Source organism: Ornithodoros turicata, unplaced genomic scaffold (genome assembly GCF_037126465.1).
Source record: "Ornithodoros turicata isolate Travis unplaced genomic scaffold, ASM3712646v1 Chromosome106, whole genome shotgun sequence".
In the NCBI taxonomy this organism is placed as follows: domain Eukaryota; kingdom Metazoa; phylum Arthropoda; class Arachnida; order Ixodida; family Argasidae; genus Ornithodoros; species Ornithodoros turicata.
This window is the reverse complement of record NW_026999294.1, coordinates 309522-337071: the sequence shown is the minus strand read 5'-3', so window position 1 is coordinate 337071 and position 27550 is coordinate 309522. Positions and strand designations below refer to the sequence as shown.

At 44.9% G+C, this 27550-nt stretch overlaps 1 long non-coding RNA gene across 2 annotated transcripts; it reads right to left on the bottom strand.

The window, feature by feature from the left end:
- Positions 1-9019: 9019 nt before the first annotated feature.
- On the bottom strand, positions 9020-25841 carry LOC135371388 (uncharacterized). Of its 2 annotated transcripts, XR_010415581.1 has the most exons (5): positions 25757-25841; positions 20556-20628; positions 20436-20486; positions 11985-12021; positions 9020-9131 (listed from the first exon to the last, which is right to left on the bottom strand). It is a non-coding gene; the product is annotated as an uncharacterized LOC135371388 (long non-coding RNA). The 2 variants fall into 2 exon arrangements; XR_010415582.1 differs by lacking the exons at positions 9020-9131; positions 11985-12021 and adding an exon at positions 18411-18438.
- Between the last annotated feature and the right edge of the window lie 1709 nt (positions 25842-27550).

The following is a 27550-nucleotide window of genomic DNA, read 5'->3' as shown; positions in this document are numbered from 1 at the left end:
CGTTACACGATTTCTTATGTTCCCAGGAGCCATCATGCGAAAGCTTTCCTTTAGATTCGGCTCCGGGATTTTTTTATTGAATTTTGAACTTTGGACACTACCCCCGATTGAAAGCCGCACTCTGATCACTGCTGACGTCACCGGTGTCGAGTTCCGGTGTCTCGGACGTCTGTCGCCCGTCTAGCTGTCGCCTGTCTAGCAGTCGCCAGTGGCATTTCGTACTTTCAGTATTTCAACGTGCCACCTTTTTGCTACTTCGACGTCGCTGAACGCATTGGTGGCAATGGGAGGACACAGGTGTTGTTTTATTCACTGCAAGAACAACAGAGAGAACACAACAGGAGTATCGTTTTTCGGTTTTCCAAAGTGCGTGCGTCTAAGACAACTATGGATCGCGAAGGTTCGTCGCCCGGGATGGCAGTTCTACAAATCAAGTACCCTCTGTTCCGAACACTTTACCGCGGATTGCTTCGAAGAGTCTGACAGACTTCAGCGGGAGCTCGGCATATCTCGTCCAGGAAAAAGATGGAGCCACACCTTGAGATCTGACGCCGTACCTTCAGTTTTCAGTGATCTCCACGTTGGTATCAACGCACCATCAACTTCTTCGAGCTGCGATTACGTAAGCCCCTAAATTTCCTGATCATGTAACTGGTTCACATATTGTTTGCTCCACTTCTTTTATTGATGCGCAGGAGCAAGGCCGCGGTGCAGTGTCACTTCCTTTTGAAGAGACAAGTGATTACGGTGAAGGTCAATTTTCTGCTGTGTACAAATATGAAAATACGTACTGAGCCGCAATATTTGTCATCGGCACATTTCCTCAAATTACGTGCTCACTGCCGAAGTGACACTCATGAGTTTTCCCGATGAATTGGCGTAGTCAAGATCGCAGGTGAACTGCATAAGCAGTACGTGGAAATCTGTGCTGTGTTTTCTTAGTTCAGTTGACGGAAGGAACATGGAGGAAAAACATACAGAAGAGACAGAGCCAGCATGCACTGATGTGTTTTGTTTCTCTTTTTCCAAGGTGTACCGCAACCCTCTCCACCTGCTTCCCCAGAGTCTGGTGTGCATTACTCCGCATCTTCACGTAATGACTGAGGTTGCTCAATTTCTGTTGATACTGCATCATTAGGTTTGAAACTTCCGAAAGACCCATTGAACATCTTGACTGACTACAATACATTTTGCATTCTGGCCGTCAAGTGTATGTTCATTTCACCCTTGCATGTTTAACAATTTTACAAGTGCAACGTGTGCCCTGCTGCGTTCAGCCAAAGCTGGAGCCTGCTGCATCACAAGAGGACACACACGGGGAGAAGCCCTACAAGTGCGATCTCTGTTCTGCAAAGTTGAACCATAGTTTGCACCTGCTGCGACACAAGATGCCAGACACGGTTGAGAAGCCTTACAGCCTTGTTTATTTGTTTACGCACTGATGTTGTACACGTTGTTAATGCCATCTCTGTACCTTATCACTGTGTTTCTGGCGTCCTGCAGGTGTCAAATTTAGGACCTTTATTGTTCAACCTGTTCGTCAATGACATATCGCGTAATGTGAAATATTCAGAGTGTTTACAATATGCAGATGACCTGAAAGTTTACAGGAAGATCGAGCAGACCAGCGACGCGCTATTATTACAACACGACATTAATGTTATTGAATATCGGTGCACTAAAAATGGGTTGCGACCGAACACAAGCAAAACGAAAATGATTACCCTAATGCGAAAGAAAGGCGCTGCGAAGCACGACTACTCAGTAGGTAGGGACAGCATTGAGAGGGTATGCGCAGTGCGCCATCTCGGAGTGTTAAGAGATTCTGCGTTGAGGATGACACCGCATGTTACAAGTATTGTAGCATCAGCAAAGCGCTCCCTTGGGATTATCTTCTGTGTTGCCAAATGTTTTAAAAACAAGGAATGTCTGTTAACACTCTATAGATGCTTAGTTCTAAACTAGACTATACTAAACTAGGTAGGTCTAAACTAGAGTTCGCTTGTGTTGCATGGAACTCCTTAAACGGTATAAACGGTAAACTATCAGTGAAAATCGAAGGAGTTCAGAGACACTTGGTTCGGAAAATGTATGAGAAAAATTTGATAGAAACTGTATCTATGAATATAATTGGGTACTGTTCAAACTTGGTACTGAGTACTTCAAAATTGGGTACTGTTCATAACCACTCTACGAAGACTTGGGGCTGAGTTTGACTTATGCTTTTGGTTTACTTTTGTTTACAACTTTGCAGAACAGGGATCGCACTTGTAGGGCTTCTCACCCGTGTGTGTCCTCTTGTGATGCAGCAGGCTCCAGCTTTGGCTGAACGCAGCAGGGCACACGTTGCACTTGTAAGGCTTCTCACCATTTTCTTGTTCTCGTTTGGACTTGTTTCTCTAAAGAATCCTACATTTTTTATCTTGCTCTTCGTATGCAATGCTTAAAAAAATTACTGAGGTCCATCAAATCGACATTATGGTGTTCCGAAAGCTGCAATGAAAGCTGCTTTGAAAGCCACAGTGAATACGTTGAATTTATTCGAGGGAAACGGCAGGCGTTAGTGAAGAGGTGAATGTAGATGTCCGACTTGAGTGCCATATCATTTCCCAATCCTGACCACTTCGCTGCTCGGAACCGAACTGTCGTGCTCTTTGTCATAACAGAACCAGTAAGCCAACGAAAAACTTTGGCCATTCATGTTCTTCTTTTTCAGCTTTCTTTCATTTTGTCTTTTTCAAAAACTTCAATACCTGCCACGGCTTGTCAGGATTTCGTTATCCAGGTTGAAAAACATCTGTCCACCTCCTTGCTCTGGCCATCGATCTTCCAGATAGACAATGGGTGCCGCATCGAAGAAAAGTACTCCGCTCGCGTGTTCCGTAAACTTTTGTCCCAACCTGTACTCCTTGGCGGTCTTGTAGAATTCCCCTCCTCTGTCGCAGAAGACATGCCTAGGAACATTACCTCTCAAAAAAGCTACTTCATTCTCAAAGAAACCCTTCTCATTTTGTACATTTGGTCTTTAGAGGGAGGGCGCGCACAAATCGAGGCGTGGAATCTGTTAACACGTAACAGTAGCCAGCATTGAAAGGTCGGCAAGGTAAATTTGCCAGACGTCGTGTACCTTGGTGGTGTCTTGACGCGTCTTCGGTTAAACCTTCTCCTCACCAGATGGCAAAAGAGTTGATGTGTCCAAGGTTCTGAGAACGACGAGAGCCGCCTTTTCCTCAAATAACGCAATTCTCAGCAATGTTTCATGTCTTCGAGTCCTCTCTGAGGTTTAACATACCTCGCACAAGCCAACCACGCCATTGTGACTTACCGACGCTAGCCGGATTCAGCAAAAATTAGGTGCAGTAGTGTCAAGGCGTTGTGAAACCGGAACGTTTTTTTTTCTCCGTCTTACGTCGCATGAAATAAATGACGAATTCGTAAACGAAGAAGTGCCTAATGGGATTACAAACATGAAGTCAGAAGAATAAAAGGTACTGCCGGGTACACAAAACACAAGAGTAAGAACCAAGAGTAGTGTACCCAAACGGGGAAAAAAGTGGGAAGACCATACTTAGGATGCTTGTTGTTTCGAGCGGACGCTCAGAAAAAGGAGAAACAGAAAGTTAGTGTCAAAAGATGTTAAAGGGGCCGTAAACAGGCCACCAAACATTTCTGAAATAATGATACCCCATGAAAGAACGCAGATAATAATACCCAAATATACATTTCGTTCGGCTCGTGCCAGCTCATTGACCCATAGAACTGCTTTCAAAGATGAGTAACCAGCGAGCCTCTCTCCACCACGCATACGTCACGTGGCTACGTAGCGTTTCGCCATCGAATCGGGAGGCCGAGCTGCGCACATGACGTTTCAAATTACCAGCCAATAAACATACTTCGTTATCAGCTGTGAGTCGGAGCGCTCAGTTTGTTTGTGTGAAACGACGTTTTGCGCTCCGTGGTTCCGAAATTCAACGTCATGACATCTTCAACATCTCCGGCTGGCGCAAACGTCAACAGTTGGACTGCTATCACATGACGCGATTCGAACCCGGGTTCCTCCCAGTCACGACGTGACATGGCCAGCACGCTATCCACTGTGCCACGCGAGCTGGTGACGCGATGCCGCGTGGCTCAAACTAAAGTACGGCAGCCCAGTTGTCGGAACCATTCGAAGATGACGAAGACGTTCCATCGCGCACCTACCTAAGATTCCGGAACTGTAGTCCCGGATATTCATTCGCGCTCGTGGTGTGCTGCGTGCTACTGCCCAGAAAACGTAGTGCGCGTATGATACCTAAATTAAACGCATTTCTTTTTCAGTTTGAGGCTGTAGCTGTTTAGATTTTGAATAGAAGAGGATTTACGTTTATCTAGTACAATTCCGCATTTGAAATAAAATCATACGTGGAACACTTGATCGTAATTGGTGAGGAAAGCGCTACGTCAAAATGACGTAAAGTTAGAGCGCGGGGCGGAGCTAAAATGCGAAAGAGCACAGTGAATATTTCATCCGTATGCAAGCGCCTTTTGTTTTTGAGCGTTAGTAATTGCAAGGAGTTTTTACTGCATAAGTTTCAATAATATAACAAAAAAAAATGTGCACCTTTTGTACCTGTTTACGGCCCCTTTAAACATACTGACCAGCCCGCTAGGGGGTGCCCAAGAACGTGTGAACTAGGCCAGCATGTGTAACATCGGTCGTGAGTTGATTAGAAGCCTAAAACCAGCCTTTCGTTTAGGCCCGTTGGACAAACGGGCCTAAACGAAAAGCATCGTAGGCATCCTAAGTGTGTGTTTTCCCTTTTTGGGTACACTAGTCCCGGTTTTACTCTCGCAAACATGGAGATTGCCCCTTTTTTCATCCCAGGAAATGACCTTTTTCAATTCCATCATTACCCTATGTGCTTCCTCTTCGTCGACGTCTGAAGAATGGAATGAATAGTCAGTCATTTGTAGTGATGTACGCTCAACAACTAACTTCTCACCTAGTATTATATGATTTGTTTGCCCCTGGATCCAATGCCCTCTGGCCACATCCTTCCACTCAGCACGTAATTTGTTTTATTTTATTTGTTTACTTTCATAGTTACAGGGACCAAATCCGTACTCCTTGAGTATACGATAGAGTGCCCGCTGTATGATTCTGACGTTGACATCTTCGCCTTCCTTCGAGGTCGGGATGTTACCGATAGAGGGAGGAACTTTCTTCGGCATTGGATGAAGCGCATATGATCAACACATCCTAAAATCTAGGACGGCAACAACCGACGAAAGAACGCTTTGTTCTCGCTGCTGCGACAAATAGCACTTCAAATGCCAAGAATTCTTGTGTATCTTCTAGTTCGCGAGCCATCGTAGAAAGCGTTTGTGCTTCTTCAAAGGTGGAAACGTATCTGAAGCCAACGACGCGTTCAGTAAATTCATGCAAATTCTGGAGAGGTGTTTAATGTCGGACGAGGATGAAAATCTCAAGATGTCGTGACGACGTGGAAGGTGAGCATGGACAGTATCTTGACTAAGCTGAGACGAGAACATCGTTTCATTTCAGAGCCTAAATATATTGGCGCTCGTCCAGAAAAAAACACCCGCTGTGTAGCCTGTAATTCTCGCGCATGTAATTTTAAATATCCGCGTGTAAATAAGCGATGATATTGCTTCCTTATATGTGTCTAGTAAATAGTCCAATCTTTTTCTACCAAAGATAATGCTGCTGCACGAAATGTTCCATCTGGTCAATGCTGCAAACAGTGCGCCACATCGCGATGCAACTGGCCTTGTAGGATATGGTTCTAAAATTACTGCTGTTGAAAAAACGTGCGAACCAGTAGGATTATCGATGTATTTTTAATGGTGAGAACCCTCAATGAGAAGACCAGTATCCCCCTTCAAAGAATTGGCACTGTTCACCAGGGAAGGATAACGGACAAATTTTGGTTACCGTTTCTATTTTCGTTACTGCTATATTTTCGTTTCCGTTATCTGTTTCTGATACCGGCCCTTCAATTTCGTTTCCGTGACGGCTCCGTTACTGTTTCCGGTAATGGAACAGTTGTTACAGAGCTGCGAGAGGACAGCCCTTGCAGCTCTGTGAGCACCCTGTTTTGCCCAAGTGCCTTCGGTGTCACGCGTACACACTACATAAGTAATTTTACGTCGTTGGGATGCGCACATTTTGCAAAATGCAGGAACATGTCTTCAGTCACTCGGAGTCCAGCAACTCCAGATGGGCGTAACCTTCATTCAGTGTCGCATTCATAAGCAGACGCTCTCAGTAGTAAATGATACTGTCATGGCCCCGGTGAAATTAAAAAAAAAGAACAAAGTACAAAATAAGTAACTAAATAGTAGGCTGTCATCCACTTGCTATGGTGCAGTATAGTCATGTGTTGATGTCATAGAATTATGAGGACTGGGACGATGTAAGCGACAGATGCACCCTCGAGATCCACTATTGCGCTTTCCTTCCATGCTTTCGTGTAGTATTTAGAGCATTACAGGGAATGGAGTCATCAAAACAAAAACAAAAAATGAAAAGTCACTCAAATGTCATCGCACAACAGGAATAGTCATTACCCGAATTCAATACCGGACGATAAATTCGTTTCCGTTTCTGTTTCCGGTATTTGGAGGACCGTGGTATGCGTATCCGTTTCCGTTATCGTTACCACCTCCAATTTCGGTAATATACCATTTCTGTTTCCGTTACCATTACCGTTACCCTTCCCTGCCGTTCACGTGATAACTGACGACGGTGAATGTAGCAAGTGACACATCCCACGCGCGAAGTAAGTCTTTGGTATATTTCACTTTGTCCCAAAATTCGTCCTGCTAACCCGGTGTAGCATATTTCTGTACATAGAATATTTAACAGGCAAAAATGGGAGAAGTCTAGCACTCGCAAGTGAATAAAATAAGTATTTATAAAGAGACTGAAACATTTATTTTACTAAAAAACAAGCTTTCAGACAGACTCCGTCCGAAAGCTTGTTTTTCAGTAAAATAAATGTTGCAATCTGTTTAAAAACTTATTTTATAGAATATTTAATACGTTGATCTACTACGTCGATTAGATTCCTCAGTATGTTCGCAATACGAGGGTGGATTCACGACACATGAAGCGGTAACTTAATATACAACTAAAAGAACGACACAAGCGTTCAGGGGAAGACATTGCATATGTGTGTACACTCGTATGTGTGGAGAAAGTGGAAATTCTCGCTCTTAGAGAGGACAAAATCTTTTTATTTACACATCGTCCTCTACATCCGAATTGCGTTCCCAAGACCGATGTCTGTCAGATGCTAAAATGTGGTCGAGCACCTCGATCTTGTCCATTTCTTGACGCACTTGCAACCATTGCGGCCAATGAAGTTGAAGTTGAACTCCTCCATGAAGATGCGAAATATTTGCCAAGTTCCTCATTTTTCAGCTTTTTGCACCAACGAGAAAAGCAGGAGCAAAAGCCACACGTGGTGTTTCCTACATATTTGGTAAACCACGATATCGAGGCATTGGCTTGACCTCTCTTCATATAGCACTTACAAAAAATTGCAAAGAATGAGACTTGAAAACGAAACATCTCCTTCCCAGGCGGCAGGCTTTCCGAGCGCGCCATAAGCAAAAGGCATATGCTTTTTACTGCTCTATTCGCGTTCTTTTGCCCTTGATTACCTTGTCTGCGATAAGCAGTGCATGTTTGCGATAAAAAAGTGTATTTACCTTGTTCTAATTACCAGGGTGTCTGTGTGTGTTCACAATCAGCTTTGCTGCGATTAGCAGAGTGTTTGTGATTAATTTATTGTAATTCTTCTCCGTGCTTGCATGCACCTGTTCGCGATTAACTTGTTGCGATAAGAAGCGGATTGTTGACGTTTGCCAATACATGTAGGATTACTATTGCAATTATTGTTCATGCACGGCCGCCACTAGCATTTTTATCTGCCTTCCACGATAGCCACCGTGATGACGAGGATGCTGCCCCCTAGTGTGATGCTTTGAAAATATGGCGCCACACGGTGTGACACTCCGCAACCATCAAGACGCTGGCTGGCGATGAATATGACTGATGTCGCTGCCTTCTTCCGAATGACGTCTTTGATTTAAATAAATTAAACCTTCGTGTCCACTCTGTCTTGTCTGTCAACTGACCGCTTGTATTCACTCACTGTATGATGCAATAACTTTCAAATTTTAAATGGGCTAAACTGATGGCCAATAACTACTACTGTGCGCTAAGTCGTGGGAGTATGGTACGCTAAGAACAGGCTGCTCAGACGTCGCTGAACAGAGGCTGCTTGAACAGAGGTCTTCCTTTTTAGCGCCAGAAACGTTTAGCAATAGTTTGAACTTTTAGGTAGAGTACACTTCAGAATAAAGTCTGCCTAGTTGGAATATTGTACATGCTCTCTGCGCACAGGCACCCACAGGATTTGGGAAGATCCGAAGACAGACTTCACTATACTGTCCTTGGGTCTTTTCTAATGATAGTTGTTGCAACGAGCTCGTCGTGTAACATAAACCACGTTGGGAGACTTAGCTGGAGACGCAGGCCGTCCTCGACCGTTTCTTGTTGCTTCGACACGTTCAAAGTCAACCAATATGTTCTACATTTTCTTGCATAACATTACCTGATTTCTTTATGGATTTCTCTCTGGATCTGATGCCCTCTGGCCACGTCCTTCCTCGCAGCGCGACTTACCTCAAGTGGGTGACGGCGCTTCGTGTTCACAACACTTAAAATAGACAACTACTCCAGAATAAGAGCGTCCCTTTGCAAAATAAAGCTGCCCGTCCTTTTCGTTGCCTTCAGTGGGTCAGGTGCACTGTCTCTGCGCTAAGTAAGGTTTCCAATCTCTAAATTTTAAGCGGGCGGCATTGAAGGCCATTGACTTCTCTCCACCTGTGTTCCCGAGTAGCAGTTGTTTAAATAACACATTCATCGACATTCTGTTACTTTACAGTGTACACGCACTGCAGTCGTCGCAGACTGTACCTATGCACTCAAATTAGCAACACTGAATTTAGTAATCTCTCCATGTGCCGTTTATTTGTGTGGTCGGTTGACACGAAGAAAAAGAGCAAACCGTCATTTCGAGCTTGGTTACCAGGTACTTTTATTGTCGCTCGTCACCCTGCAAGATAGAGGTTACAGACTTTAATTTGGACAGGTCGTGCAGTACACGGTTGTAATACAATAATCATGGACGCAACATAAAAACACTTGTCATAGCATATCTAGCACGCAATATTAAAAGATACAAAACCACACAAAGAAATACAATTTCTGTTACACCGATGCCCCTGACGACCAGATGCTTTGGCATCGACTGCATTCTTTGACGAATTAAAACTAGAAGCCTTTTCTGTGTTTTCCAGCGCTATCCCGGAGTGGACGCATACACACATTCTCTCTCTCTTGACAGTACACCGTGCATTATGATAGTTGCTTCACGGTACCAGCAGGGCGGAATGACAAAAGAAGTAGCAGGAGTAGAAGCAGCTCAACTATGGTAACTATATACTTGTGTTCAACTTAAGGAAGCACTGAGGTGACGCCTTTGTTTCTTTTTCGATGCAGGGTGTTTTCCAAGGAATAAAATGGGTTCCCGCAAAAGAACAATGAACGCATGTGACCTACGGAACGAGCGGTAGGACTCTGTACCGCACACCTTTGAAAAATCGTTCTCCTCGTGAACAGAACGCTTCGCAGAACGAGAGCACGTTGTGACGTATGCTACTCCCCTCACGTGACCAGAAACGTACAGCGGCACAGCTCAATGTATAAAGGTTACGTGAGCTGCGAAGCAAAAAGAAAGAAACAAGAGTCGCGTTTACATGAATACGACACAAGCGTATCGTATCCAGTTGTCGAATCAAATCCACCCATGTAAACGGTTCAATTCGCTAGGAGAGCGTGTCGTATTCAATTCGCTAAACAGAGGTGGATCAAGACACTGAATGCGTGTTCAGATTGTGCATCCAAACAGACGATGCGCATCGAAGGAGGAAGGGAGGATTATGGGAAGTGGCGTTCAGCTGCGGGCTAGCTGTGTCGTCTGCTACTCCTAGTCAGGATGACAAAGCTGTGATATTAGGGAGTTCCCAGCCACGCTCCTTTTTGGATATGTAGGCTAGTCTATACTGACAGAAGCAGCAGGGCTTGCAGCCCTAGGGCAGATTTCATTCTGAAATACGCTCGAAAATGGGGCGTACATGCTACGTTTTCGACGTTTTAATGTTCGGTGCGAAGGTAGCGGGACACCGGAAACAGCAGTAGTTGAGGACAGGGTGTCGATCCGAAACGTTTTTCGTTCCGGTTCTATCATAAACGCTCCGGTACCGGTTCTGCTCCGGAGCAAAAAAATAACGGTTCATACTGGTTGTAACCGGTTCCGCTGGTGGACATATTCTTTCTCAGAAAAAAAATCAATGCTGCAAAATGTAAACCCGTTTATATGCATACATGGTATTTAATATTAATAGGCAGCTGTGAAATTGGTAGCTCCTGGCTCCTACAGGTGACTGTCTGTTCAAATAGGCATTCTCCTTTCTTAAAGCGCATGGTACAGACGGACTTTGTTGTGATGTCATACGTAAAGTACTTTCTTGCTCGATTGGTGCGATCGCGTCCCATCCGAATGCCTGTTTCTGCTTTCTCGCCAGCAAGCATTACCGCACGTGTACGTCGCAAATCGAGGAACACCTTCACTCACAAACGCGCTCGACGGCTCCATTTCCTTTTCTTCGTGTCCTGCCCACAAAAGAGGCGCCACTTCGCACGCGCTTGCCTCGCGGATACGTACATGTATTCAACTTCGCTGCTCTCAAACAAGAGACATGTTACGAGAGATTACCGATAGAGAAGCCGTTTCGCAGCCCCCTTGGGTCGCACATTGATAGAGAGTCACAACCGGTCACATGTACATCGAAGTCTATGTGCGCGAACGATAAAATGTTACAAAGGGAGCCTAAGGGTCATACTCTACCGACGTACATTGCACCATAACCGTAACCCTCGTGATGTGTCCATGACATTACTTGAGAACACACGACGACTGTTTCATTCGCCTACTCGTAGTCCAAACCGGCGAAGTTTTTGCTTGGACCGAAAACCGTTAAATAAATTTTTCGGTTTCCCTCCTGAGCGAAAAAAACGTATACGGTTTCGATTCCGTTCCGGTTCGCACCAAAATAGCGTTTTTTTCGGTTTTCGCTTCCGGTTTTCGATTCGCTCTGACACCGTGGTTGAGGAAGTGCACCTCTAACTTTCCAATATGACATGGCGTGGCGCCACCTCCGGTCTGGGCTCGATGCGCATCCATGTAAACGGTGTCGCATCATCTTCTCGCCTGTTTGAAGTCGATTCGATACGCTTCTGTCGTATTCATGCAAACGGGCCTAAGGCGTGGAACCTCCAATACTACACGCGAGAAACGTGTCGGCCGTCTGCGGCTTCTGTTTTTTTTTTCTTCTTTCTTTCTTTTTTTGTAAATTTTATTGCCAACCTATAACGCACCGCAGAGAGAAAATATTTTGCATGGTAACTCCTGGTGTGCGTCTTGACAGAAGAGGCAGAATTTCGAACGACGTTAAAAATGTCACCTCACTGCTAAAAGGAAATCTAGTCCGCGTCAACTACATACGCCTTGGAGATAAGGAGTCGAAATAACGAGCCAGGAGAAATACTTCAGCACCACCATGTGGCGTATAGTGTCGTGTGGCCTGTCTTAACAGCCAATACGGACGCTGAGTGAGTATAATGGGCTGAAGAGTGAGCGTGACCTCTCTGTGTCCAGCCATCCTATTTCCAGCACAAGAATATTTTGAGAGCTGACTGGCTCGATTTCTTTCCCTTCTCAAGTTGAGCACGACTCTAGGTTGCGGTTGTTGTAGGTGGGTACCTCTTCTCGAGCAGAATATGACCTGTGCTTCCACAACGGGGAGTCTTTGTTGCGTCTAGTGAGGAGAAAAACGAACATGCTCACCTTTGTGGCCTCTTCTCTCAGCATAGAAAGCAGCGACCTGCTCCCGCGAGCGGAGTAAAAAAAGTGACTCGGAATTTGTTCCACCACACACGTGATGCACTAATAATTCCCCAAATACGCCTACATTTCGAGGCGCTGCAAAAGAATGCACTTGCAATATTTCCTCACAACCCAGCTAGTAAAAAGTCAACTGCGGGGACGTTAATATTACAATGATATACGGGGTCAGCGTTTCTCGGGAGAGATATGCGAGGGAATAATTTCTTGGAGTATCGTCCTTGGTCAATAGGTGGAATCTGTAAGGGTAAAAGAAAACGGGAGAAAAAAACCCAAGTGTGTCAGCGAGTTTAACCTAGGTCATGAACCTGGGCTGCGCATTGGCGACAAAATGGCTGGGTATTCGTTGATCGTGAACTGAAATTTGTGGATTAGGTATGATTTCCGCTGTTGTCTGCTGTGGTAGGAAGGGAAAATCGATTGCAAGATGAATCGGCTGGAGTATTAAAAGAATGGCCAGGTTCAGAAGAATTGGTTTGTTTTGTTATGTCCGATTTATTGTTATTAAAACCAATCCTGGAAAGTAGTTTCAGTTTGGTCAGTGCATTGTGCTTTACAGAGATTACATTGAATATAGTGCAAGCGCACATTCGTATTCGTTACTAAAAAAGGCACACCCGCGCTAAAACATTTAAAAAACGTAGAAATTCTCATTTCGGAACCGGTCTGCTTCCATTATCTGAATCAACTGTCAGGGCTGAGCTGCATGTTTATCTTTAATGGCCAGTAACAATCCGAGATTACAATAACAACAACAACAGAGATTACATCCTAACAAAAAAAAAATGTCTTTGCTCGAGTTGCAGTCGAAATCGTCATTAACTTTAACTCAAAATTTGTGCTGTGGTCAGTGCCTATGGTCTGCATCTGCGTCCCTTGCGAGGCTTGAGAGGGTATATTTATTGGAGTGTAATCTCTGCGAAGCACAATACATTTGCCAAACTGTAGCTACGTTTAGAATTCGTTTTAAAACCCATAAATGCGACATAATGAAGAAAGCAAATCTCCCCATCTCTGTACACTTGAATGAACACCATTCCTTTAAAGTCATTTTGGTATTAGCTTTCCCTTCCCAGAACAGCAGACAGCAGCGTGAAATCATACCCAATCCAAAAACTTCCGTCCACCTGTCAACCAGAACCCTGGGGTTTTGTCCACAGTGCGCAGCCGAGGTTCGTGACCTACAGGTTAAGCTCGTCGACTCGCTTCCGTTCTTTTATCTTAACAGATTCCTCCTGATGACTAGGGACAAAGCTCCTGGCATGACAAGCGCCCTACCGCGTGCACAATTCTTATATATCTCACTGGTGTTTATACAGGGTGTTTTTTGTTAGGCGATACAGATTTTTCTTATTCTTTTTCGATACCGATTGACCCCACGACAAAGGATATCTTGACCCCCTGCAGCAGCCAATGTTATATTTCTTTTTGTCCAAGGTATGCCGGTATAACTCATAGATCACTCTATTCCACATGACGACATCTCGGCCCTTTTTTGAGTTTTCTTGGGGGATGTCCAGCGGTTTTTCTTTCTGTTTTTCTGTGGATCGCGTCCTCCTCAAACTGTACAGGGAAACACGGAGGGCATGTACACTCTTAAAAATGAACTTCACCGCACAGCACGCTCCTAGCCAACCATAATCTCAAATGATATCATTATCTGACCTGATTTGTTGAAAACGGGAGGCGTACGCCTTTTCTGTGACAATTATGAGCAGCGTAAGTGTCACAAAAAAGGCGTACGTCTTCCGTTTTCAACAAATCAGGGTAGATATTGATATCATTCGAGATGATGGTTGGCTAGGAGTGTGCTATGCGGTGAAGTTCATTTTTAAGAGTGATAGATCGTCTTATTACAGGGACAGCTGTTTTTGCAGGAAGATGGTTGTACGCAGGAACATAGTGCGCGAGCAAAAGTTGCGTCGCAAATACATCGAGGAAATTCCGATTTCAAGATGTTCACGTCACCAGACGTTCGCACGAGTAATACAGATGTCTGTTCCGCAAGGTGTGTTGCCTGAGAGCACGGAGTACATGCTCCGTGGATGCTCCGTGCTCCGGAGTTCTTACTCCGTGCATGACAGTAAGGGCTTCTGTAAGACAGCTTCTGATGCTTTTCGCGAGTATATGTTTTCACAGCAGTAGCTTTTTCTTCAAATTTCTTATGTCTAACTAGGCGAATCTCGTCTCTGAATCTCGTAAAGTCCCCAACCCTGTTACAAGCGCAGGCGTCGTCGGTGAATGTCCTGAAGGTCGAGTGCAATAGGGGTGGACGGGAAGGCCTTGAACAGAATGGTGAAACTAAAGAACGTTCATAATGAGAGAACTGGATGTTATAGGGCTCAAACAACGTAGAAAGCAGAAATACATACAATGTCTCAAATTGCCTAAGAAATTAACGATGAAAGATGAAAGTCACTGAAAAGGCTAAACAGCTGCAAGACTCGAACCCACATCACTGTTAGCTTAGCTCAATCGGTAGAGCTTGAACCGCGGTAATCCAGAAGATGTATGGGTTCGAGTCGTATAGCTGGCTAACCTTTTCAGTGACTTTCATCTTAGAGCGTTGAGAAGACACATACCATCCACACCTATTACACTCGACTTTCAGTGCATTGTGCTGCTTGGAATACCGCATTCGTTCGTAAACCCCTTGCTATAACGAACCCGAAGCGACGAAGCATCTTATTATTGGGCAAGGGAAAGATGTCTTCCGCAAGCGGACCCACCACTCTCCAGGATAGTATTGTTTTCCTACCTTTGACTACACTCTTAAAAATGAACTTCACTGCATATCACTCTCCTAGCCAACCATTATCTCGAATGATATCGTTATCTGTACTGATTTGTTGAAAACGGGAGGCGTACGCCTTTTCTGTGACAATTATGAACAGCACAAGTGTCACAGAAAAGGCGTACGCCTCCCGTTTTTAACTAATCTGTGCCGATAACGATATCATTCGATATAATGGTTGGGCTAGGAGCGTGCTATGCGGTGAAGTTCATTTTTAAGAGTGTAGAGGAGACCTGTTCTCGTCAAAGGTAGTCGCCCAGATTGCATACACCTCATCCTCAACGTCACCCTCAAGGTGGAGCGTCACGCTCCGCCCACGTTGCTAGAGGGGCTTCCAAGAAAGCTCCTGTGTTCACGATGCGTCTTGCACTGCCACTGCTCACTAATGGCGGAAAAGTGTTAGCATAAAGGTAGCCAAAGTTATGCTGTGGTTACTTTGTGCTGATTACATTGTTCATTTCGAGTTCTTTCTTTTTTTTTTTTCTCATGTCCTAAATTACCAAAACGTACTCTTCGCGTTTTGCAAACATTGCAAGTTCTGCAATATTTCCCTGGCTGAATTTGGGCTGTAGTATCTGATTGGCTACTGGACATAGTTTGTGGTTTGATGAACAGGTATACACGAAAACGATTCTCTCTCTGCTGTCGCGGAGGAAGTCTCATTCGGACAACATATTGGATGTCGTGACAACTCAAAGAGGAAAAGACGTATCTTAGACCCGACGAAGAGGCATCGTCTCTTGATCCAGATTTATTTTATTGTCTCTTCATCCACATCATCATTTACCATCGTCATCCCCATCTTCATGCACATAGAGACACTGACCACTAACGTGAGACCGACTTCCATGGAGGAAGAAAAGAGGGGAGGAGTCCTATTGCTCTGAGAAGTGAAGCCGAGATTGGTGGCCACTCCAGTGACATCACCGCTCGTTTTTCACTTTCGATTACACACATCTCTACGGGAGACCTCAACGCATAGTTTCGGAATACTTCGAGAGGTGCGGTCTAGCGCGTCAAAGTGCCCCCCAAAGTGTCGTGTGCAAAGCGACCCTATTGGGCTATTCAGGTAACGTGACCCCCGCGTGCCTCTAAAGAAGCCACAGCTCATGTCCCATCCTCACGTCACTTCTCTTTTCTGAAGAAGAGCACGCCTCCTTGTCGTCTTTCCTCCATGCCAACTTCAGTCAGCGAACACAGCACAACCACCGCTTAGTCAACGCCACATACCTGCATGTAACCTAAGACCTAAGACTCGTTGTGTGTTCTCAACATGAGTGTAACGAGCACGTATCACCCTTCTTTCGATGTCCGAGGTTTTTAATCTAAAGGTCGAAGGATCTCTTCTCAGATTCATCATCACAGACATAGAGGGCGTGCCTGCAGCCGGACATGATGACGGTGTGCTGACCCTTGTGGTTACCCAGCATATCAGCGTTCGCTACGGACACTAATCTGATGTGACACGAATGTGATAATCGTCTTTATAGCAGGAGACACATGTCTGTGCTGATGCGTTGAGCGTTTTAGTGGATCTTAATCTATCGCATTGCGTGGGCTATGACAAGATGGGTACAACGTCAGATGCGGCAAAGATGTGATTGGTGTAAGCGAAGGGTGGAGTCAACAGACTGAGGTACTTGCATTAAAAGTTGTCCAGCATATTACTATTATTCAATAACAATGGATGAGTTTTGTGAGAGTAAAATGACGTTCTTACAAGGATTCTACGGACGCAAAAAAAAATAAAAATACGCCCAGTTCAAGGTGATTAATTACGCACGTTGTAAATATACGAGACGTGAGTAGGAACAACATGGTCTAGTACATCTTATAGGACAGTCTCGATCCACATCGAGGAAACGCGAGACGGTGCGGTATGACTGTTTCCCCTTTTTTTTAATAGATAAGTCTGCTGGATAACTTCTTATGGAACAATCTGTGCTGACTGACTACCCTCTTATGTTGTAGGTCTAAAACCACTTGGATATTTCATCGATTATTATTATTGTTACCCAATGACGGTCCTAGACCCTATAAAGGTGGACTCAGTCGATTGAGGTTCTTTCATTATAAGCTATCCATCATATTACTAATATTCATCGACGATGGATGTGTAAAATGATATTCTTACCGGGATCAGCACTTCTACGATCATCCTCCAGATTCATGTACTGAGCTGCTGCCTCTGCAACAGAATTATTACAGCATCGTAAACATTTGGACATGTTTCGGAAACATTGACACGGTTACTACGCTCGTTGTAAATACACGGGACGTGAGCAGGAACAACATGGTCTAGTAGTGCCTAGGACAGTCTATAGATCCACATCGAGAAAACGCGAGACGGTGCAGTATGACTGTTTTCTTTTTTTTTTAATACATATAAGTCTGCTGTATATCTTCTTATGGAACAATCTGTGCTGACTGACTACCCTCTTATGTTGTAGGTCTAAAACCACTTGGATATTTCATCGATTATTATTATTGTTACCCAATGAGGGTCCTAAACCCTATAAAGGTGGACTCAGTCGATTGATGTTCTTTCATTATAATCTATCCATCATATTTCTAATATTCATCGACGATGGGTGTGTAAAATGATATTCTTACCAGGATCAGCACTTCTACGTCCCAACATAGGCTTTAGAGCTGCTGCCACTACAATGGAATTATTAGAGCATCGTAAACATTTGGACATGTTTCGGAAACGTGGACGTGGTTACTACGCTCGACGTAAATACACGGGACGTGAGCAGGAACAACATGGTCTAGTAGTGCCTAGGACAGTCTATAGATCCACATCGAGAAAACGCGAGACGGTGCAGTATGACTGTTTTTTTTTTTTTTTAATAGATATGTCTGCTGTATATCTTCTTATGGAACAATCTGTGCTGACTGACTACCCTCTTATGTTGTAGGTCTAAAACCACTTGGATATTTCATCGATTATTATTATTGTTACCCAATGAGGGTCCTAAACCCTATAAAGGTGGACTCAGTCGATTGATGTTCTTTCATTATAAGCTATCCATCATATTTCTAATATTCATCGACGATGGGTGTGTAAAATGATATTCTTACCAGGATCAGCACTTCTACGTCCCAACCAAGCAAAGGGAGGTGGTCCCTCTGCAATGGAATTATTAGAGCATCGTAAACATTTGGACATGTTTCGGAAACGTGGACGTGGTTACTACGCTCGACGTAAATACACGGGACGTGAGCAGGAACAACATGGTCTAGTAGTGCCTAGGACAGTCTATAGATCCACATCGAGAAAACGCGAGACGGTGCAGTATGACTGTTTTTTTTTTTTTTTAATAGATATGTCTGCTGTATATCTTCTTATGGAACAATCTGTGCTGACTGACTACCCTCTTATGTTGTAGGTCTAAAACCACTTGGATATTTCATCGATTATTATTATTGTTACCCAATGAGGGTCCTAAACCCTATAAAGGTGGACTCAGTCGATTGATGTTCTTTCATTATAAGCTATCCATCATATTTCTAATATTCATCGACGATGGGTGTGTAAAATGATATTCTTACCAGGATCAGCACTTCTACGTCCCAACCAAGCAAAGGGAGGTGGTCCCTCTGCAATGGAATTATTAGAGCATCGTAAACATTTGGACATGTTTCGGAAACGTGGACGTGGTTACTACGCTCGACGTAAATACACGGGACGTGAGCAGGAACAACATGGTCTAGTAGTGCCTAGGACAGTCTATAGATCCACATCGAGAAAACGCGAGACGGTGCAGTATGACTGTTTTTTTTTTTTTTTAATAGATATGTCTGCTGTATATCTTCTTATGGAACAATCTGTGCTGACTGACTACCCTCTTATGTTGTAGGTCTAAAACCACTTGGATATTTCATCGATTATTATTATTGTTACCCAATGAGGGTCCTAAACCCTATAAAGGTGGACTCAGTCGATTGATGTTCTTTCATTATAAGCTATCCATCATATTTCTAATATTCATCGACGATGGGTGTGTAAAATGATATTCTTAACGGGACCAGCACTTCTACGAGCCAACCCAGGCACGTAATAAGCTGCTGCCTCAGCAACAGAATTATCACAGCATCGTAAACATTTGGACATCTTAACGTTGACATGGTTACTACGCTCGATGTAAATGCACGGGACGTGAGTACACTCTTAAGAATGAACTTCACCACGTAACACGCTCCTAGCCAACCATCATCCCGAATGACAACGTTCTCGCCCCTGATTTGTTGAAAACGGGAGGCGGAGCCTATTCTGTGCAGTGCATAATGACACAAAATAGGCTCCTCCTCCCGTTTTCAACAAATCAGGGGCGAGAACGTTGTCATTCGGGATGATGGTTGGCTAGGAGTGTGCTATATGGTGAAGTTCATTTTTATGAGGGTAGGAACAACATGGTCTAGTACAGTGTTTCCCAAAGTGTGGTCCGCGGACCCCTGGGGGTCCGCGAGAGTGTCCGTGGGGGTCTGCGACCGTCTCTCACATTTGAGTGAGGATTTTCGTCCCAACAAACACGCGCTCGTACATGCTGCCCGATTTCCAAACACCCAGAACTTCCAAAATTGCTACACGCATGCTTCAACGGCTAGCTTCTAATTTCTGATAGAAAAGTCCTGCAACGCACGTTTGTCCGAGTCATACACATACAAACAAGAAGAAGAATCCAGTCCGGCATGGTTTCTGAAGCTGTATCGAAAGCACGCAGCAGCTGACGAGGTTGCTGGTTATGCACTGGCTAGCATGGGAAATACAGTGCGTCAATCGTTTTGCTTCGAGTTCGAACTGACTGAGAGTGTTCCTGTGTTTAGCGCATTTTATATTTGGCAGCCTGCGGACATCTTGCAGCGATGGTGGCACTACAGATGATACCTCTGTTTGCTATTATCAATCTTGAGAGATGACATTGATTTCGTTCCTCGTTATACCCTGTCGCGCATATTAAACGCAGTCTGCAATGCAGTGTACACAGCGACTATCCCAGTATATTTGTGTGTGTGTGTGGGGGTCCGTGAATTGGTTCTCATCGCTTCCGGGGGTCCGTCACCGCCAAAAGTTTGGGAAACGCTGGTCTAGTACAGCCTACGCTCTTAGAAATGAACTTCACCGCACAGCACGCTCCTAGCAAACCATAATCGCGAATGATACCGTTACCTGCTCGGATTTGTTGAAAACGGGAGAAGTACGACCCCTGTTTTCAACGAAGATAACGATATCATTCGAGATGCTAGGAGCGTGCTAATGCGGTGAAGTTTATTTTTAAAAGTGTAGGACAGTCTCAATTCACATCGAGAAAACGCGAGACGGTGCAGTATAACCGTCTCTCTTCTTTAAAAAAAAGATAAGTCTGCTGGATATCTTCTTATGGAACAATCTGTGCTGACTGACTACCCTCTTATGTTGTAGATCTAAAACCACTTGGATATTTCATGGATTATTATTATTATTATTATTATTATTATCCAATCAGGGTCCTAAACCCTATAAAGGTGGAGTCAGCCGACTAATGATCTTTCATTAAAAGCTATCCAGCATATTACTAGTATTCATCGACGATGAATGTGTAAAATGATATTCTTACCGGGATCAGCACTTCTACGTCCCCACTCACGCCAGGCATCAGCTGCTGCCACTGCAATAGAATTATTACAGCATCGTAAACATTTGGAAATGTTTCGGTAACGTTGACATGGATACTCACATCCAATGACGACGAGTAACAGGAGAAGGACCTTCATGATTGGTTGATGCTCTTCACTGTGTCAGCGACAGCGCTGTATTGGAAAGATGGACATGCTATATATTACCAGAATTTTAGAACACGCCTGGCCAGTGGGAAGTAGGTTGTTCACCCACCTTTCTGTCTTGTTACGACAAGAAACAATTACAACTACGTACCGGGTGTCCCACCGAAATCCCCCGGCTGGATAATTCGTGAACAGGTGCATGGCGCCATCGAAGAAATTTCTTTTTGGTAGAGATCCTTGGGACATCGGCCATGAACTGAGTAGTGTGCGGCTCATTTGCAGACACTCACTAATTAAATAAACATGCTAACTTTTAGCTTTTACTTCGTACGCTTACGGAACCTCTGTTTTACGCATCGGGACCTTCAGCGAAAAATATTCCAAGAAAAAAAAAAGCATCGACACTTAGTGATTTTTCCGAGTAATTAATTGGTTTCGGTTTACATATTTCTTGCGCGGAGCAGTGCACCAATGCGCTCTTTGGATCAGCTATCCGGCTGTCAATTTCGTGTTCATCCGCCTCGTTCACGCACGGGGGCGAAGGAAGATTAGAAACAGCCACAAGAGACGCTTTTGTATTCGTTCTCAAAGCGACTGATAAACAGCGTTGGCGGTTCTGTCCTTCCGCAGGCGAGATAGCGTGCTCTTATCATGGATGATAATGAATGCGCCACGAGCGCTGTGAATGTGGAGTAGTGGGGTACACTCTTATAAATTAGCTACACCACATAGCAGGCTCCTAGCCAACCATCATCCCGAATGACAACGGTCTGTCCCTTGATGTGAGGAAAATGGGAGGCGTACGCTTTTTTTTTTTTTTTGTAAACATAAGCGTAAAAAGGCTCCTCCTCCCGTTTTCAACAAATCGAGCGAGAACGTTGTCATTCGGGATGATGGTTAAGGAGCACGCAATGTGGTGTAGCTAATTTTTAAGAGTGTACCCCACTACTCCACATTCACAGCGCTCGTGGCGCATTCATCATCATCCATGATAAGAGCACGCTATCTCGCCTACGGAACGACAGAACCGCCAGCGCTGTTTATCAGTTGCTTTGAGAACGAATACCAAAGCGTCTCTTGCGGCTGTTCCTATATAATCTTTCGTCGCCCCCCGCGGCGACGAATCAGGCGAGTCAGGCGAATGAACACGAAATTGACAGCCGGATAGCTGATCCAAAGAGCGCATTGGCGCACTGCTCCGCGCAAGAAATATGTGAACCGAAACCAATTAATTACTCGGAAAAATCACTAAGTGTCGACGCCTTTTTTTTTTCTTGGAATATTTTTCGCTGAAGGTCCCGATGCGTAAAACAGAGGTTCCGTAAGCGTGCGAAGTAAGAGTTAAAAGTTAGCATGTTTATTTAATTAGTGAGTGTCTGCAAATGAGCCGCACACTACTCAGTTCATGGCCGATGTCCCAAAGATCTCTACCAAAAAGAAATTTCTTCGATGGCTCCACCTGTTCACGAATTATCCAGGCGGGGGATTTCGGTGGGACAACAAGACGTGATTTCAGCAACACTGAGAGAACATGCTTTTTTTTAGGTTTCTTCGCTGACTTAGGGAGCAAATGGTAGAGAGAAGTTTCAGATGTCTCAGAACCTTCTCCTTTATTCTATTCTACCTACTCCTCTTCTTTCTCGTCTCTCCCGGGTGGCTACATGGGCGGGGGGGTCACGGGTTCATCCCTCCTGGGATGGTATCTAAACACATTGGCAATAGTGGCAAGTCTAAACTGTCCGTTGGTGTGTGTGTACCCAATCGTTTTAAGTATGCCCTGCTTATGGGCTGTCTGGACAACAGGAACAGGACCATGTAAGACTGATATTGGTCCGGGAAGTCCAGTGTGCACAAACACAAGGTCACCTATTTGAATGTCAGGGCACTGGCACTGTGGCGACGGTCGAAGTAGTACTTCATCCGTCCCCTGTATTTCGCTTCTTGCACGGATGTGTTCCTTGCTTCTTTCAACTGAAGTGCGTCAGCTATTCCGAGCTCCTTGTCAGCCTCCAAAGGTATTCATTTATTTATTTATACTTGTAACGCCTGGATCAGTTCTAAAGACTAGGTCAGTATAGAAAAACGTATTGTGTGGAATGAAACTTGGGTTATTGGTAGACTGCAACAAGCAAAAAGGAAACGTCAGATGAGGGAAGCTTTAGTCATTTTTTAGTCGTCAGGGTATTGCGTCAGTGAGGCGCCTTTGAAGCTGCCCTTGGTTTCTGCGTCACTTGCCCTTTTTCCTACGGTCTGTACTCGCATAACAATTTATGTGGTCTTTTGAGTAAGAGTCATTTGCTGACTTGAGCCGCTTGGTGTTTGTCTTTTGTCCCTCCATGTAAACCCAAGCTCAGGTCCATTAAATCTGAAAATTCCTCTAGGGCCCGGAAACAACCCAGCATCCCAGCGTTTTGCCATTAGAGCTCTACTACGATTCCTGACGGACACGGACTGGGTTTCTCTTGTTTGACTGCTACTCTTTCACTATGGCACCACCAGTATCCCTCATGTGTTTCAGCAGCCACCACCCCTCCAAATGAATGGGCAAGTCCTCATAACTGTGTCATAAACTGCAGACAGGGAAGTACCCGGCTTCGAACCCCGGCTGTGCTGTCTGGGGTTTTCCTCAAACTCTCTCAGATATCTTAGAAGTCGGCCCAGGACCTCTTTCAACACCTCCTCATAGCTGCGACCAACCTCGATCTTGGCGTATTTTGGCCAAACATATCTCCCCACATCTCAACATCATCTTAAGTCAATTTCTTTCATCAGTCTGCCTCTATCTATGCCGTTTTATCAGTCGCACATTGAAGATTGTCAGAAACATGCGTATTTCTTACGACCTTCACATCCGTCACATGTGCGAATCTGAGAAGCGTCGTTGGTTTACGAATGTTCGATGCCCGACGACTCCGTACCAATCCCGATTAATTTCTAGGTTTCCGGCCCCGACCAATCTGTAGCCTACGCAGTCCGACCCAGTGAAGCGGACTGTAAAAGTTGACCGTGGCTCGCAAAAAGTGGGGTTAGACAGGTTCGAGCTGAATCTAGGCCCGGCGACGTGCATGCCCGGCCTGCAAAGAGAAAGCGGGCGGGACGTACCCGAAAGCCCGTGCAGTGCTCCAGGGTGGCCTGCTTAGACCAAGCTCTTCTGTGCCCTGCATGCCAGCATGACCAATCATCGCTCATAGGTTCCTTCGGATACGGACCTCCTCCTGTTCTCCGAGGGTGCTGCTTTTAACTTTATCCACTCCATCCATGTCTAAAAGTCCCGTTGAACATGGCTTGTAACTAGCAAATGAGCTGGTCAGTCGCCACTGACCCAGTACAACCAGGCATGCACATTGCTTTGTGGGAGCTCTTCATTTTCCTTCTGCGCCATACTTAACTTATTAGCGGCACTGAGCGCCGTAACTTATACACTGTGAGCAAAATAGGAACATGCTTCACCGCAGAGGCCGCGCTTCACTATCAGACACGAACCATACACGGAGATTTGCCTAAAAAAATCACCTGTCTCAGCAGGCCCAGTCAACGCTCAGTGCACTCTTAAAAATGAACTTCACCGCATAGCAAGCTCCTAGCCAACCATCATCTCGAATGATATCGTTATCTGCCCTGATTTGTTGAAAACGGAAGGCCCTTTTTGTGACACTTATGCTGTTCATAATTGTCACAGAAAAGGCGTACGCCTCCCGTTTTCAGCAAATCAGGGCAGATAACGATATCATTCGAGATGATGGTTGGTTAGGAGCGTGCAACGCGGTGAAGTTCATTTTTAAGAGTGCACGTCACGCCGGCTGTGCTGTCTGGGGTTTTTCCTGGGTTTTCCTCAGACGCTTTCAGACATATGTCGGCACAGTTCCCCTAGAAGTCGGCCCAGGGCCCCAGGGCGTCAGTCGTGACGTTGCCCACATACGTGAGGCCGACAACGGCAAGCCCTTTCGCCATCACCACCACCACCACCATCATTTTTAAGAGTGTGCGCGGTGACCGATGTCAATTTCTCCTGCATGCACCACTGCTTAAGGGCGATTTTTCGATGTAGGCGATGTTTCGATTCGATAAGGGCGATCAGAGTTTCCGGCACCTACGCGAAAACAGGCACGAACGCCGGCATTTATAAACAGTATCAAAACGATAGAGGACGTTTCTCGTCACCCGATTCGTGCTCAAATATTGAAAATGCGTTATTAAAACCACACGAAAACAATGGGCATTTGCCCAGTATTCCGGACACTACTCTGGCCGTTGTAATTACCGAATATTGATCGGGATGCCCCGTTTTGTACTGGTTCTGCTGAATTGGTGCTTGATCAGTACGTCACACGGAAGCTGCATATGTCACATCTCTTACTCTTTCACATCTGGTAACTATAGGTTGCGAGGTATTTACGTGTGCTACTTAAGGTACTCATTGCCAGTCAAAAATGTTTTTCTTCACGCCAAACCCGTTATCGCACGCTATCCCATCCAGTGGTACATCATAACTAGGGTGCTTCGTTTTCGACTTAAACCCGATTTCTCACCATAGTTCCCCCCCCGAACAAGTTATTAAATCTGGTAATACCCGATATCTACCCGAAATCCTTCCGGTCCTTCAACTTGTCCTTCTCGGTAAATCGTCGGAAAAGTAGATTATAATATCAACAAAGAGAGCTATTTGTGACAACCTATTTGTCCTCCTTTGATAATCCCCTCATGCTGGGGTCAAAGACGAGCTTTTATGGAGCTCAGGCAAGTGTTTGAATACCGCTGTCATTAACTAAGCGTTCCGAGCGGAAATATAAAGAATCTTGTGTCTCCTCCCAGTGTCACTGCAGTGTCTTTTTTCATAAGCGTTTCGTTTCACCCGAAAATTCCCCGATAACATATCAGACGGTGATCCAAGCGCCCGATAAATAGCACCCCCCACCCCCCGAAAACGAAGAACCCTAATCATAACCCATTGCAGTTATGCTCCTACATTTGACCCATATCTGCAAGGCATTACGCGCAATTTAAAAATTATCCCCGCATTTTCTTAGAAGCTGAACGAAATTACTCCCCGTTGCACCAGCTGGGAGAGCGCTAATTTTTTAGATAGCCATATCCATAGCCAAATCGATAGCCAACTAACACTGGACACGTAGACAAGGAACAGAATGGGACTTACTACTTGCAGAAGACAGCACAAGTTTCGCAGACGACCGTTGTTTCTGTTAGGCCAGGCTGTCGTTTTTAAACCCCCGATACATCCGGGAGGAATATATCGGGCATGCATCCGGCGTAGGCTGAGCTGATTGGTTAGAGGAGGCCAACTTCTACCATGTACGTACTGATACGCTTGTGAACACTACGCCGGTTTATGTAACATCGACAGAAGCCTAGCTCGGTTGGATGGATATACCAGACAAAATGTGGGCGTGAGCTTCAGAATGTCACACCTAATGCATGTTATTGGCTAATTGTACACATTTTTGAGAACTCGCGTATAGCACACAGACCATTATCTCCGGTATACCTAATACTATACTCCAAGTCGTAGATCATTTTCGAAAACACATTCCTGTACTTCCCCGCTCATGTTGCTGAACACTCTGAACACAGAACTTGACCGCATAGCACTCTCTGCGCCAACCTTTGCCACGAATGATAGGGTTTTCGCTTATGATTCGAGGAGAGAGGGAAGCGTACGCCTTTTTGTGTCAATTATCGCGTGTTTCAAATTGCCACAAAAAGGCGTACGCCCCCCTCTCTCTTCGAATCAGAAGCGATAACCCTCGTGGTAAGTATTCGAGCAGAGCGTGCTATGCGGTGAAGTTGAGTTTTTAGAGTGAAGACTCTGAAGATCGATGCTCGCTCATGAGCAAGAAAAATACTTCGGAGGGGTTCTGTGGGGACTTTTTGTGGGGGGAGGATTTCCCCTCGGTTACCCCTCCCAAAAGTATGCCAAATGTACCATTTCTGGGGGAGGGGGACACCCATGGACAAGGAAGTTGCCACCGGTCACTCGCCCATGCGCCAGCGCTGTTACAATAACACAGTGCTTTCTATATTTTACGACTATCGTTTTCTAGAATTTGGGTAGTCGCTGCTGTGTTTTGCAGAGGGAAGGAATTGAAAAAAGAAAAGTATCCATGCTCAAAGAGAATTGACCACTTTTATGACAGAAAACCCTTACAGAAAAAAGAAGTCTCGTCTACTGTCTATACAATTTCTATAGAAGGTGTTGATAAAATGTGTATAGAGATCCTCACTGCTTGCTAAAAAATTTGAATTGACATTCTATACACAATTGGCCAGCCACATCCTATAGAAAGCCTATTCAACTAGTAAACAGACATTCTATACAAAGTGTGCAGATTTACTTCAGACAGTGTATATGTGCTTGACAGTAAGGGTGTGTTCAAAGTAGCAAAAAAATACTTGAGAATCAGTTCTCGCCCGATGGAATATCCACCAGAGCCAATAAACTACAGATTTTCAGTAGAAATCAGCATTCTTCCTCCTGCCATTTCTTTTTTTTTTCTTTCAACCTCTGCCACCACACATTTCATTTTATCATGCAGCGTTTCTTTTTGTTGGTTTCCCGGACTCCCAGTAAAGGAAAATACGCTTTAAAAGGCAAATGGGCCATTCCACGTTAAGCGACCCAGAAGTGCCTCTCGATCCCAACTAGAATTTTATGTGAATTTTTTTGGTGGTTCCTTATGACTCCGAAAGCAACCGAACATTGGTCCTTTCTAACAAAATTGAAATGTATGGGGTGCGGAGCCCCTCAAAGATGCAGTGCTTCGCGAAAAAACGTATGTCGTTCTAAGCAAGCATTACGCCCCACGTAAGGCACGGAGCGTGTTAAAAAGCGTCTTATTTGAGAGTTCATTTTACCGTATGAACCAATTTTCACCACCGCACTCGACGGGCTCGACGCGTGCGGCGTGCACGAAATTTGCACAGTTTGTGCAAG